This window comes from Strix uralensis, chromosome Z, assembly GCF_047716275.1.
Source record: "Strix uralensis isolate ZFMK-TIS-50842 chromosome Z, bStrUra1, whole genome shotgun sequence".
NCBI lineage: Eukaryota > Metazoa > Chordata > Aves > Strigiformes > Strigidae > Strix > Strix uralensis.
The window spans coordinates 32,547,803-32,562,719 of record NC_134012.1 but is presented as its reverse complement, the minus strand read 5'-3'; the positions used below and the strand labels follow the sequence as shown (position 1 = coordinate 32,562,719).

The window sequence follows — 14,917 nt, the reverse complement described above, 5'->3', positions numbered from 1 at the left end:
AACAAGTAGTCAAGAGAAGTTCCCTCCTTGGAGATGATAAAACCCTGACTAAGCATATCTGAAAACTAGACTATTTACTTCATCTCTCTCTAATACTGTCTTGGAGAGTGTTGGTACAGCCGCAGGAGCAGAATGGTACTGCTCAGAGACATGATCAGAGGTAAATTTCCGATGTATACATCTGGTGGACTGCAGCCTCTTTTCTAATATTTCTATTCCACAGCCAGTTCACATGCTTCACATTCACACGAGCCAGGGCCCAGTGATTGTGGACCAGCCAGGCCCAGCACCCAGGTCCCAGGAGCAGGACGCTCAGGCTGACAGCTGATGTATCCAATGTGGCTGAGTGGCCAATGCCTCTGCTCTATAGTTCCACCTTGACACAGCACTGGACACCTGTGGATGTGTGTTCCTCACCAAAGAGCAATTGGTTTTGCTATCTATTTACTTTGTATGTTAGGTAGCCAGCATACACTGATCATGTGGCTCTGGGCCAGTCTCTGTGACTCTTTCCCCATTTAAGACTGGCTAGCAGCTGTCACCAGGGTTTCTGTCACCTACTAGTCTCCTGCCCCAGATGTCTTAAAGAAGTCTGAAGCTCACAGTGGTTATTTGAAAAACTGTCCAATCCTTCTTTGTTTTTCAGATCAAATGTCATTTATCTAATCAGTTAGCGCCAGTTAGTTATAGTCAATTTTTCCTTCATCTAAACAGTGCCTTCAAGTAGGTTTCATCTCATGATGACAAACACCTAGGGCCTTTCCCCCTCATAAAAGAACAAAAAAACTTTCTTGTCATAAGGTACCTGAAATATGTAATTGATACAAATAGTGATATGTTAATTTTCCACTGTGAAAAATAACAAATTATAAATGAAAGAGACATCCATGAGACAGAAATTCTGCTGCACAACAGGTTGTGGGGTTTTGAAGTGCATGTTTGTTCAGAAAGAGTGTGAAAGATTTATTTGCCCATCTAGATGCAGAGTCACATGTCAGGGATGAGGGAGATCCAAATTCCAGTCCTTCCCAGTGGGATTTAGAATTACGTTTCATAGCAAGTAACTGTGAACTGGATACAGCAGAGATATGAGCCTGTTCACTCTGTATCTGTTTGAAACAGACCCATTCACTTCTATTTCAACTACAGTAATGTTATGAATTTTCTTCTTGCATGCTTTTCCTACAAACTAACCACCCCACTAAAAAGTAAGTTTCTACATTTCTGAATGAAAACAGATTTTGAAATGTTGCCAGTTAGCCAACACCAAGACATTTTTCTAACCTCCAAACTGCAGATCATTTGCTCTCAGACAGAACAATCTCCAAGTCCCTGTTGACAGCAACTCCATAAAATACAATTTTTATTTTCTAGCTATCCTAGTGAACATGTGATAAGATAGTTTCAATCTTCTAGACAATTCTGTGATCATCATAAATAAACAAAGTGGTATGTTACGCATTACATGATCTACAGCAATGCCCAAAATATCATTCTTGTTAGTCACAGTTAGAGGACATGTCCCTATTTTATGGTACTGTCCACCATATGTTCCTCCATGATTTGAGACAAGATAATGCACTCATAAGTGCTTGAGGTGATCCCAGTGGAAGAGTACACAGAATAATATGTAGTGCTAAAAATTGCTTTTGCTTTAAGAGTGTATTTTATTTTCTCCAAGTGTGATTTGCCAAATGTAATATTTTGTAGTTATTCAAATGATGTAACTCATCACCAGGAGAAATACATACCAAATAAAACTTCTGGTGTACAGCCCAAATATTTCTTAAAGAACCTTTATTTTTAGCATTTGTAATACTTCAATAAAAATTATAGGCTGAGACATATTTATAACTAATGTATTTTTAACTTGAGACCTTTCTCTGTTAATTGCAACAAAGCAAGTTGTGAGATGAGAACTGACCTACTTGTCTATAAACTTTGAGTTCTTAAAAATTTTCTCACACACTTGCATGCTTGAAGTGAACCAGGACCTTAGCCTTTGACATACACATTCTGTAAAGCAATACGGTAGAAGACAAATCATTAACCTCTTTGTATTAGAAGTTCATTTTTGTTTTCCAGTGGGATCTCTGAAGCATTGGTTTAGCTGGAAGCTGCACCAAAAAAAAATGAAGTTGGCAGCTGTGAATAATGGGCAGAATTTACCATTATACTCCATGGATCTGAACATTTTTACCTTTCATTTTAAGTACAATATTTGATTAATCTAAAACATTTATCTACAGATGAACTATTTTTATAATGTGATTTCATAAATTTTGCATTCATTAAAATAAAAACAAGCAAACAGCATTTTAGAAAGTTAAATAAAGAGGAAATGTCTTGTGTGTTGGTTTTTAATAATTCTAGTGTATCTGAAAACTTAAAGTAATGTTGACTTTAATATAATTTCCAGCAGTTCAAATTGCCTTTCCAGACTTCACAGTAAAAAGATTTTTATAAATACATTTTTTTCATGCTCAGTAGTACAGCTCCATAAACTGAATTGGCAGAAGAAATGTTTCTTGATATAACCTAGAGTACAATAAAAGGGATCATAAAATAGATGTATCTTGTCAATTCTGCACTCCTAAGAGTGATTACTGGTGTTGTGTACACCTGCAATTAGTTCTGATTTTTCTCATACCCTTAGAATTTACACTATGTTACTACTGGTTTGTCTTCTTCTTATCCCCAATGATAACAAAATCTAGGACAGCAATAGTGTCCTTGGAAAGGTTATGTATTATGTAAGAGAACATAATTACATTATCTTTAGCATAAATCATAGTTTTACAACATTAGATTTGAGTGACTTTTATTTAAATTCTTTTAAAAGAATGCTCTCCTTTTCAAAGTGTGATTTTCCAATATTTTTTGTGGTGTTCCTCTCTCTTTCTGTTTCTTCTTAAATAGAACAGGTTTTCACTGAAAACAACAAAACCAAGTAATTTCATGGTTACATACTGGACTATCTAGGATTAGTGTGCCATATTGGAATAGCCCCCAGATGGAGACTCCTGAATATTTGCAGTTCTATTCTTAAAGTAATGTGCAAACACCAAAGCAATATTTATATACCTACTTTTGTAAACAGACATTATGAAGAGAACTAATACATTTAAAAGGCTAAGCACCTTATTCCTCATTCATCCCATCATATGACTTCATCCTCCTATGAAATTGCAAATCAGGTGTTTTCCTGAAAACTTTTAGATTGCAATTTTTTGTGTACAGAGCGGATTTTTTTTTTTTTTTTTTTTTTAGAAGAACGCAGTCTTAATTATTCTGTTAGTACAAAATAGCATTATAATGCATTACTGGGTTCTGTAAATTGTGGAATCAGCTAAGTTTCATATTTCCATCAGTAAGTTTATATTACTTGTTCAGCACTGGTTTGTGTCTTGGATATCAAAGTCAGACTTTTTTGTTGATCTTCTCAAGCCTTTGTGATGTGTCTTCAAAGACGTACTCTTTTAAAAAAGTGATTAGGATTTGCAGAGTAAGTTTTGAAGGTGAAGTTTGTCTAAGCTTTTGATGTTTTGCAGTTTAAAAACTGTGAATACCATAAGATATCTGAATAAGATAGGAACTCTGAACGTCAGAGTGCACATAATATTGCAGACATCAGTCACTTTGGCAGATGAACATAATCAACACAAAGCCTAGCTCCTTGTGTATATGGTGAGATGCTTTTGTGAAGACAACAATATGATTAAACATTTCTGCAGATACAATTTTTTCCATGCTTCTAAGTAATTTTTCTAGAGGTCTTAGAGATTTGTTTTAAGGAGAATAGTTTTGAATTTTTACATTCTTTACAGACATTGACTTCCTTGTTGTTGCAACAACTTGTGAGAAAGATTAGCCATGAATGAAAATTTCTGTGGTATGGCTGTACTTACAGAAAAGCCCAAGATTTGAAGTCAAGGATGTGCAAGTGACCTTCTTATATGGTCAGTTAGTAGATTCACTAGGATATGTGGATGTTTCTTCTTGTTTCTGGCTTGTGTACAAATTGATTCAATAGAAAACAGACCAGCTGCTGCAAAAATACCAGATCAAAAATGTAATTCAAACATTAAAGAAAGGAGAAAACAGTCCCAAAGGCAATAACATTTTAAATTTTCTTTAAAAATATTAAATACAGTAAATTTCTCACAGCTAATGTTTTTTCATAATGGAAATTTTACCACATAGTTAACTCTAAAAATTCATTGTAATTGGGTAGTAGAAACTCTAAAGAACAGCTTCAGAATCTTTTTAACATGTAAAATGAAGGCTTACATCAAATATTAAAATTACATATTTTTATTTTCAAGAATTTAGTTCATTTCACGACTCAGTGGATAGAGAGATCCTGATTCATAAATAACTCATGTTACATGACTTAATGTTGCTAATGACATTGGAATCTTTTATCTGAAAATAACTTTAACAACTTTAAATAACTTTTATCTGAAAAACCTTTAATAACTCTTGTTGATAATATATGGCATGTACCTCTTAGTACCAGAAGTTGTCTCCCTTCCAGTCCATAATACAGTTGTGTTCAGTTCTTCCATTAAGGAGGTGACAGCAATTCTTTCTCAACTACAGGTTTTAAATTTGTAAGTATCTTGTTAACCTATAAAACAGAGTAAACAACTCACCTTCGTAGCTTCATTTAATCATTTATGAATGAGTTAATCAGAATTTGCAGTTCCTGTAAAGGTAATTATCATGTTACACATTTATTAAAAAATAATTCTAATTTTATCTGCATGTTACAAAGATGGTAATATAACTGGATATTCAGTACTTCCCATGAACACTTGCAAGTTTGAAGACCTACACAACAGAGTGAGAAAAAAAAACAAAATAGATTTTGGTCTCAATTCTTCTGAACATCAGCTGTTTTGTGTGAAAACCTGTCTGGCTTCTCTGATTTCAAATTGTTAGTAAGAACTGAGTCAAGCATGAAAGATACTAGACTAAACTGACATAAACCATTCTTACTTTGAAAATAAAATAGAATATCTCCAGAAGGGTTTGCATCATGTGTGCTTAGGTTTGTCCTCTATTTAAAATCAGTTCCATAAACATAGGCATATAAATAAGCTATCATTATTAAGGAGTGGATATTTACAGTATAACGTGTGCTCTGATACCTGTATATACTTTCTTAACACATGGTAGAATTTTTATAGATAACCATTTATGATGGGGTATATAACTAAAGTGGCAAGATACCTGTAACTTTGACTTTAAAATTACCAATACTGAAAGAAAAGGTTAATGTCAATGCAGCTTGAGGAAAATTCAAACTGTTTGCAAATGGTGCTAATTATGAGAGAATTACTTTTTCTGAAATTTTTTTATTACTTTGTCTCTGTTAGGCAAATTTATTTATGAATTGCTAAAACATTATTTTTTCCATGAGGGGAAAAAACCCCTAAATATGATGTAACTACATCTTTATTAAGGGGAGTGTGGGGTGAGTGTGCTATTACATTCTTTTAAGCAGACCAGCAAAATATGAATTGGATGTAACCACCAACTTTTTGAAAAATTACTTTCAGTTAACAAGGAATCATTATTAATCATTTTAGATGTGGGGTCCTGCAGGGGTCTGTTTTGGCCATGTTGGTTTTCAGTGTTTGAAAAAAAAAAAAAAAAAAAAAGATATTTGAATGATAGAAAAAATCCATAAGCTTTAAATATCTGTGGCTGGCAGACAGCTGGGTGGGATTGTAAATGCCCCAGAGGATTGGATTAGAATTTATAAAGATTTTGACAAATTAGAGAGTTTATCCAAAATCAACAGTATGCAACAAAAATGCAAGAATACTACCACAAAATGCACAGAAGCAGAAGGGAAATAACTGGATGGAGTGCACAAACACAAAAATTTAACATAGCCTAATACTGCAAGTTCCAATGCAGCATAGACAAATTCTTTAATAGATCCCACACTGCTGCTTCTCAAACCATCCAAATCTCAGGACCTATTTAAGCATACCATAGTTCTTTGCCTACCTGCTCTATATACTTGAGATTACTTTTAATGGTGAGTACATAAGGGGAAAGAGCATGATGAGGTTTCACCCTGGTAAGTAATAAGAACATACTCTAGGGTGTGTATCTGGGCATCATGACCACTGGAGTTAAGGTAGAGAGCATCTGTCCTGAAGTCCAGATGTAGCCCTTCCAGTTCACATAAACAAAAGGGATACTGCAAGAAAAAGTTAGCCTTTGAATAGAAAATATTTGATAGCATTGTCATATAAAATATGAGCTCTGCTGTTTTAGAGAAGTCCAAACTGTAATGGCTTGGCAACAAAGCTGGATTTTCTGTTAATACTGAGAAGAAAGGGAAAGAGAGGTATTTTATGCAAGTATAGATTACCTGCCAAGAATTTTATGTAGGTTATTATAAAGATAATCTCTAAAAAATAATTAAATTTGATACCTTTCTGAATTTTTAGGCTTTGAAATATTAAGACTGTGGTATACCATAAACCAGAAAATTCCCACAAGAGTTTATGAAAATGGGATTATAAAATTTAATGGAACCTTTTGATTTCTTCAGCAGGTATTTTTGTGTCTTTTCAATAAATTTTATCAGATTGACAAAGATATTTATTCAGCAAGAATAGAAAATGTTTGTGAAATGACAATTGTTGGAAAACTAGTGCGATACTTAAAGCTGATCGATCAAACACATTTGGGAATAAGTAGGGGCTGTTTGGTCTTTTTTAAGTGAAGGGGCCACAGTTATCAGGTAAAATGACAGAGCAGTCCTAAACAAAACGCACTGCTGCTGCTCTTGCTGTAGGCTGTACTTGAGTCTGTTTCCAGTTGTGGAAGAACTAGGTAATGCAATACTCTATGATGCTATCATCTGTCTGTTTTACATTATGTTCTTTCTCTAAAAACCTGAGAAATTTCTTAAAGAGAAAGGATCTTGTGTTCTCCATAAGTAGCAAAATATTTTAGACATACAAAAAAGTAACTAGAAATTGCTGCCAAAAAATAAATTACACTTGAATGAAGTGTTAAAAATTGCTACAGCCTGCTTGGAAAGCTCTTAATTTTGAATTATATCCTCATTTTGGTGTGGAAATTTCAGGATGCTGTCTGATGGGACTGAACTAAGATTTTGGGCAATGTTTCTCCTGGAACTGAATTTAAGTATCAATTAGTAAACAAACATTTTTTTATTGATAATTAGTGCTACTTTTGCACAAGGAAATATGAATTAATGGAAGTAAGGTGATAATACACACTGTTAGAATTCCTCCTGGAATTTGTCTTGGTAATCATCATCATAAAAATAGCGGAGTTTGATCTATATGTTGATTTATTACCAGTATTTCAAAGTCAAAGTGCAAAATGACTATTGAAAGCAGAATTTTAATTTTTTTTTTTTTTTTTTTTTTTCTGACCCATTGAAAGAAAGGTACACTAACATTGGCCACTAATGAGTCATCCTATAGTAGTTGTTATTGCCTGGTAGTTCCTATGGTATGTTTAAATAAGGGGTGTTATAAAAGGAGCTTGAAAATGCAGTAGCCTACTTAATGATCATTCTTATCAGTGATTTTTAATTAAGAGATAATGTCAATAGAATAAAGCATTTGATCAAGATAATAGCCTCCTGCTTGTTTTCTAAAATTGTAATGATTACAGACAACAGAGGTCTTGTGAAATTTAAAGAAATTCAGGAAAAAGAAGCCTTAAAAAAAAACCCCAAAAACAATTGTTAAAGAAATGTCCTGCAAAAGTGGGAACTACCTAAGCATTGAAATGTTAATTAAATAATGTCCTGAGTTGTGTGAGTTTGCAACTTGGAGAATAAATCACTTTTTACTTAAAATAAAACCAAATGACTTTCAGGAGGTAGAGATTCTATTCTCTGCAAACTATGATTAATTTGCTGGAAATAAAATATAATGAATTATCTTATTGATATTTTATTTTTATATACATAGAAATAATCCTTAGTACAAAAAAAAAAAAAATCAGATTTTATCTAAACATCTGAAAGTACCTGAGAAAGTTTAAATGAAACTCCCAAGATGATTTTATGGAGCAGGAAAGTTTGTGGACAAAAAGAATTTGTGACTTTTCTAGATCAATATTTTAGTTCCCAACAGAACTAGGTCTCCCAATCCAATATCGGGGAGGGTTCTTAAACAATCCAAGAGCGAGATTAAGACACAAACGAGGTCAGATGCCGTATAACCTTGTAAGCTTTATTTCCTGTAACAACTGATAATAGCGATAGGACAGAGAGAAGAAACAAAAAGTCAGAATACCTAAGCAAATAAACGGTAGAGATGCAGCAAGATTAGTTACCACTACCACAAAGCCAGTGACAACCCATTGGCTCAGTCTTGGCGCAGGTGATGGGGTCTTTGCTCCAAGCTCCACCAAAATCCCAGCTCCAAGCGATGATCTCAAAGAATTTCTGAGAGAGGAGTACGCAGTCCTTTTATTGTCCCAGTCCCCACGATTTCTCCAAAGAGTGGTTTCTTCAGGGACAGTTCGTCTCCTTCAGAGCGTACTCCTCCACAGCGACAGGATGTTGAGGCCAGGAAGTGGTAGTGGTGCAGCAGCAATGTCGAGACAAACACAGTCCAACACAGTCCCTTACACTAGGATTATATAATTTCCTGGTTTAAAGCAATCAGAGGTTTTCTATGTAAGGATTAGAGTTGTGATATAATGCACTGACTCTCTGAAGGGAAGGTAATAATATTTAAGTTTTTGCACCCAGTTTCAATCGTGTAACTCCTTTTTTCCAAGGGGTTAAAACTATAAGAAAATATTATAGCATAATTGTCCCCACACAGTTTCAAAATAATAAAATAGAAAAAAGATGTTGTGAGCCACAGATCAATTTAGACTCTTTTAGACCAACTGTTTGCAAAGCAATTTGTCTTTAAAGACATTATTTCACTTCTGTTATGATACTGCTGTTAATGGTCATATACTGCTGTTTTCATAAGGAAAGAAAAGGGAAGGGAATAAAATTAGAAACTGCAAAATAATGTCCTGGGAAAATTTATTTGGAGAGATAAGGGTAAGTTAAACTCTTAAAATATAAGGTTTGTTAGGTTTGGGATATTTTTTTTTCTCCACCCAGAAACATAATGGCCATATTGCATGATGATTTCTGCAGTGACAGAACAAACTGTTCAGCATCTTAAGACATCTAAGACTGAATGCATTGTTGCAGTGGAAATTCTGAGCTCTTTAACTAGGAAATATTGACAAGGTTCTGCTGGACCCATGTAATTTTCACTTGCAAATGTCCAGCTCAAAACTTTATTGAAAACTTTAAAACCAAAAATAACCTGACTATTTTTAACATAAACAAAGGCCAAATATATACATTTTTATCCACAGGTTGTTTTTTGAACATGTCTAAAATACTTTGGAAAAAAAATCTGCCATTCCTTGAGCCATAAATAATATCTCCCCCAAAAAAACCCACAAACAAGACCCCATAAAAAACAAAACACAAAACTAATTTATCTAACACAAACACCATATAAAAATTGTTAGAACTTGGCAACACTGCAGGTACTGCAGAATGGATAATCTGTTAATAACATGACTTGAATAATCTTAAAATTACAGAGACATATATACTTCTTCCAAATCATGCAGATTACCACTATTGCATTTTATTTTCTTTTTTATATATTATCATTAGCATAAAACTAAAATAAATTTAATATCATGTTTATGCATAATTTTTTCTATGCATCCTTCTTTTCTATTTTCCACACAGACACGTTTTTACTTTGTGTATTTTCTAATATTTATTTGCTAGATTTTAAATTTTGAGCATTAATCTTCATTAATGTTGTACTGGGAAAAGAAAAATGCCTGTAGACAAAAAGTTGGAAACTAATTTGTTGCAGGCAAATCAATTTTAGATTGTTCTTATTAAGCTAATGGGTAACATCAAGTCTTATTAATGAAATAACTATGGTTATAGTATTGATAAATTTAACAAATCTTAGCAATTATAAAGAAATGCATTCAGGTCCCTGAAATGAATGTTAATTCAATGATGAATCATTTGTATTTGATGATCATAAAGGAGATTTGGTGTACTAATCTGTTTTCTTCCTCTGCTTTTATAGAAGAAATTCCATTTTCTCATGCCTAGATTTAGAAATATCTACCCCAAGTCAGATTCTCAATTGCTTTTACTCCAATGCACTTTCATCAGCTGTCACAGAGCATTCTGATCCCTTTCAAACATGAAATGCATATCCTCTATTATTATTTTGATTATGTTGATTTCCCACTCTTAGAACCAAAATCTTAGAAAGTAGTCTGATTTTTTTTAATATCTTCCGAACGTAAAATTAATTTGTTTTCTAAGGGAGCTATTTATGTTCAAATAAACTTCTCAAGTCATAGTTTGAACCGCTCTGGGGTACAGCCTGAACTTATTCTATCCAGATATCATTGGAGTTTATTAGTCTCCCTGGAAATTCACAAATTCTTGGTTCCAGGAGAGAGCTTAAAATTATTTTTTCCTCAGAAGACTGTTAGGGGCTAGGGAGAGGAAGACTGAACACGTTTGAAAGCTCAGGCTTTTATCGGGCTGCTTTTCTGACATAAAATGTTCTTCTTTAAAGGTTTAAACCAACAGATTTCCCTATAAATTATATGTGTGTTAATTATTTGCAGTATTGGGCTATCATTTAATCATGTTGCTTGTATATCTAATGTATAGCTATTTATTGTCAGTGGTGATAGAAAGCTTTTGTTTTGTGTTTCTCAGGTCTCAGGATAGAGAATTTTTGATTGAGTTCCAAACCTGTTCAGGGTGAGTAATTATTTTTATCATTTCTTTAGCTTGAACATGGATGGTTCTGTGAATAGTTGTCTTCCAGCATAAAACTGTCTTTCATGGAGCATGAAGAAAAAGTCCTACCCTGTCTGTGATAATGTCAACTCGTAATATCAATGATTGATTAATCTCTTTTTGTTTCAAGAGATTGTGAGGAAAAGGAAGGAAGGGGTCCTCACTGTGTAACCAGAAAATTAATTTGTTCATGGATTTTGGTTTGTTTGTTTGTTTTAGCGTAGTTTGACTGAAGAGACCATGATATAGCTGTACTTCAATGCTACATGTGTATCTTGACCATGCTGCATTTTGGGACTAATGTTAACATAGTCATCAAACATAGAAGCTGACATAATTTCAAAGTGAGAGAGATAACATGAACAAAAGAAGCAATGATCTGTAAAAATGACAGAGGTTCTCCAGACATAATCTGCATTTTTGTACATTAAATCCCTTGTGAGAAACCATCTTTTAGAAACCATTAGGACTGAATAAGGGCCAAGCAGCAGTAGACAGTAAAACTATCACATTAGGGGTTTTATTGAAATGGTTTCCTACTAACAGAAGTTTAATGTGACAGTTTTTGGGAGTGAGATACAAGACAGATAGCTGTTATAATGAAAACTAAAATTACTGGAAACTTGTGGTTGATGTAGTTCAATTTCTTCTCTTTTCCATATGCTAAGTTTTATGGGAAATGTTGTGCTTAATGTGAAGTCATTTGAACGAAGTATGTTGACATTTAGCATGTTGCTGAAATAATTTAATAAGTAATGTAATAAAACTATTGAGACAAACAAGATTAAACAGGTTACCAAGTATTCTCCTGTGGTTTAAGCTTGTTTCAGAATATTAAATACAATAAAGTTGAGTGCTTGTTTTATAACAAGGGACAATATGATTAGCATGCAATTGAGATCAAACTCATGAGGAAACCTCATTTGTATAACACAAATAGCTGTCATACTCTGCATACATTGGCAGCAAACAACACTCCTAGACAGTGGAAACCTAAGCCCAGGAGAACACACCTGTCAGCTTTGTTTTCTGATTCTACTCATTGTGTGAAGGTAGTTCAAAAAGCACCATCACATTGGCAAAAACAATTCTATATTTTACCATGTCACTTTCTTTGTAATGAGTCTGAATCTTTGAACTTTCAAACATATTTCTGCTTCAGAAGCTTCTTGTGAAAGGCTGAAATTTAGAATTTTGCAGTATAAATTTAAAAGGCTCACATAAAATATTTTTTCTTAATATTTGGACAGGTCTGGCAGACTTTGTTTCCATACTGTTTCTTTTGGTTTTCCATAAGATTCATTTTTGTTCTTTTGCTCATAGTTGTTGAGGAGTGGAGTTGATTATTGTTATCCCACATGGTGCACAGCACAGTTGTAGAATCTGCTCTGAAGCAGGTGATTTAAAGGTGTCTATTATAACTCTATAAAATGCTTTAAAATTCCAAATCCCTCAAATCTAGTGTTTTTCTAGATACCAGAGTGTGTACAGTAACAAAGGGCTTATTCAGATTCCTGTAAAGGTCCTGTACTCACAGAAATTCAGTAGTAGTAAGCAATCTAATATTGTCAAGACTCTTAACTGTATAGATATCTGCCTTGTTAAGTTTGTTATTATCTGGTGGTTGAGAAAACACTAGAAGTGTTTAGTAACAACACACTGAAGTGACTGTTAGAGAATTCTCATCATAATACTGGTATATTATTTAATATAAGGTTCCTGGTGATCACTTTTTTCCTCATGTTTTGAACAACTGATGCTGTATAAAATACACACAAGCATATATGTGTATGTGTGTGTATCATGTATAAGGATTTATTTTTGAAGAAAGAAGTATACAGACCCAATGATATCTCATGGTTTGAGGAACCAGGGTTGCAATGACATGTTAAAGCACTTTTAATGCTTATGAATATAGGAGGCAACTGAGATAACTGAATTAAATAATTAATAAATATAGTGAAATTATGATAAAGTAAATTTTTCTGTGACTTAAAAAAAACCCAAACAAATCAACAGGATTCAACACCTTTTATGGGAAAATCCAGCAAAAAAAAAAAAAAAAAGAAGCTCTAACCACTTGTTTAAATTGGATCTCTTAAGTTTAACAACTTGGAGCAATTAATAGATACAGCTGATAACTGTTTACTGTGGAAGGATGTTCATTTCCAATAGGATAATCTTTCTAATCTATTCAAATAGAAAGATAAATAGTCTAATTAATTCTTTGTATAAATTGACAAAGTTCAAATTGGGTAAATTAGACATGGAATTCTCCCTGGTGGTGTATGTAAATTGTAGATATAGCTTATTTGTCAGAGAAGTTTCTTACATTGTTCTATTGGCCTGCAATTTGTTTACATAAAAGTGATGCAGATGACTGAAGCAGAAATTAGAATGGTACAGGCAGGTACTGAAGTATCAAGGAAGCCTTGCAAAATTTGAGTCAAGGATGAAATCTGATCCTGTAATTTCAACAGTATTTTGTTAAGATAGAACTTTAAACAAAGGCTTGTGGTATGCCCAATTTAGTAATTTGTAATAAATACTTTAAAAAAGGGGACACAGAAAAATCTAAGTAGTGTTGGCACTGTTAAAATAGTATTACTGATTTTATGCATCTTACTATGTTTTCTAAAAAGATTACATTAAGCTATGTATGCATTTAAAACCATTACTTAATAAATTAATGCTTTGTGGTGGTTTGACCTTGGCTAAATGCCAGGTACCCACCAAGTCGCTCTATCACTTCCCCCTCCTTTCACCCTTTTTTCTCAACAGGGCAAAGAGGAGAAAGAAAGTAAGATAGGAAAAAAAACACCCAAACAAACCAACCCTTGTGGGTAAAACAAAAGCAGTTTTAATTTAAGCAAAGCGAAACAAAGGTCCATGCATGGAAGCAAAATGAAAACAGATTTATTCTCTTTTTCCCATGAACAGGCGATGTCGGGCCTTCTCAGGAAGCAGGGCTCCCATACACATAGTGGTTGCCTCGGAGGACCAAGGGTGACCCCACCCCCTTCCTCCTTTTTCCCAGCTTTATACTTGAGCAGACGTCATATGGTCTGGAATATCCCTTTGGTCAGTTCGGGTCAGCTGTCCTTGTTGTGTCCCGTCCCAAGATCTTGCCCACCCTGTCCCACAGGGGGGGGAAATGTCAGAAAGAGCCTTGGTGCTGTGTAAGCACTACTCAGCAGTAGCCACAACACCAGTGTGCTATCAACACCCTGCCAGCTCCCAACATCAAACACAGCACCATGAGGGCTGCTATAGGGGAAAACCAATCCTGGCTCAGCCAGACCCAGTACATGCTTTCAACTTTCTCTTTCACTTAAGAGTGACTTGATCATTATTATGAAGGTTTTATCAGAAAAAAAACCCACAAACTGATACAGAACCAATTGATGAAAATAAATCTTCCATTGGAAAACTGATATCAGGAACTTATGCAACCTTCTATCAAAATCATGTCCATGCCATCCCCTAATAGCCAGTATTTATAGTTTTATATAAAATAAAAAGGAAAGAAAAAAACCCCCAAACAACCAAAACAAAAAACACCCTTCTTATTCTCCTACCCATTTCTTCTTACAATTTTTTCTAGTCCTCTCCTACTTCAGATCTTATTTTTTTTAAACTTCTTTCACACATATACTTTATTTATCTATTGCCTCATGTGATTGAAGAAGAAATATAAAAGTTCAGGACCTTGGCCAAATTTCTCAAAAAAACACCAATCAGACAATTAAATGTGTAATATATTCCTTTAGAGATAATTGTCAAATTAAAAAAAAAAAAAAAATACAGTGGGAGGGAAGAGAGATATTTGTTTCCTGGACATCTTCTGGATAATATGAGATGAGTCTGTAAAAGACAATAGGCAACCACAGCAGTTTTGAGGCATGTGTCTTTACTCCTAGGATGTTAAGCAACTGAATGGATTCTGGTAACTGTTCATAGTTGTCTTGCTCACATTTTTGATAGTTTTGTCAGTGAAAGCAGTGTCAAGGAATGAACTTGAAATGGACTGTGGGCTTCAAT

General features: G+C 34.0%; 1 long non-coding RNA gene across 2 annotated transcripts in view; it reads left to right on the top strand.

The window, feature by feature from the left end:
- LOC141937531 (uncharacterized) overlaps positions 1-14,917 on the top strand; it is an 847,382-nt gene that overhangs the window by 559,977 nt on the left and 272,488 nt on the right. For both annotated transcript variants that reach the window (XR_012626995.1, XR_012626996.1), the window contains one exon: positions 10,793-10,837. This is a non-coding gene — a long non-coding RNA (uncharacterized LOC141937531). The remainder of the gene's footprint in view (positions 1-10,792; positions 10,838-14,917) is intronic.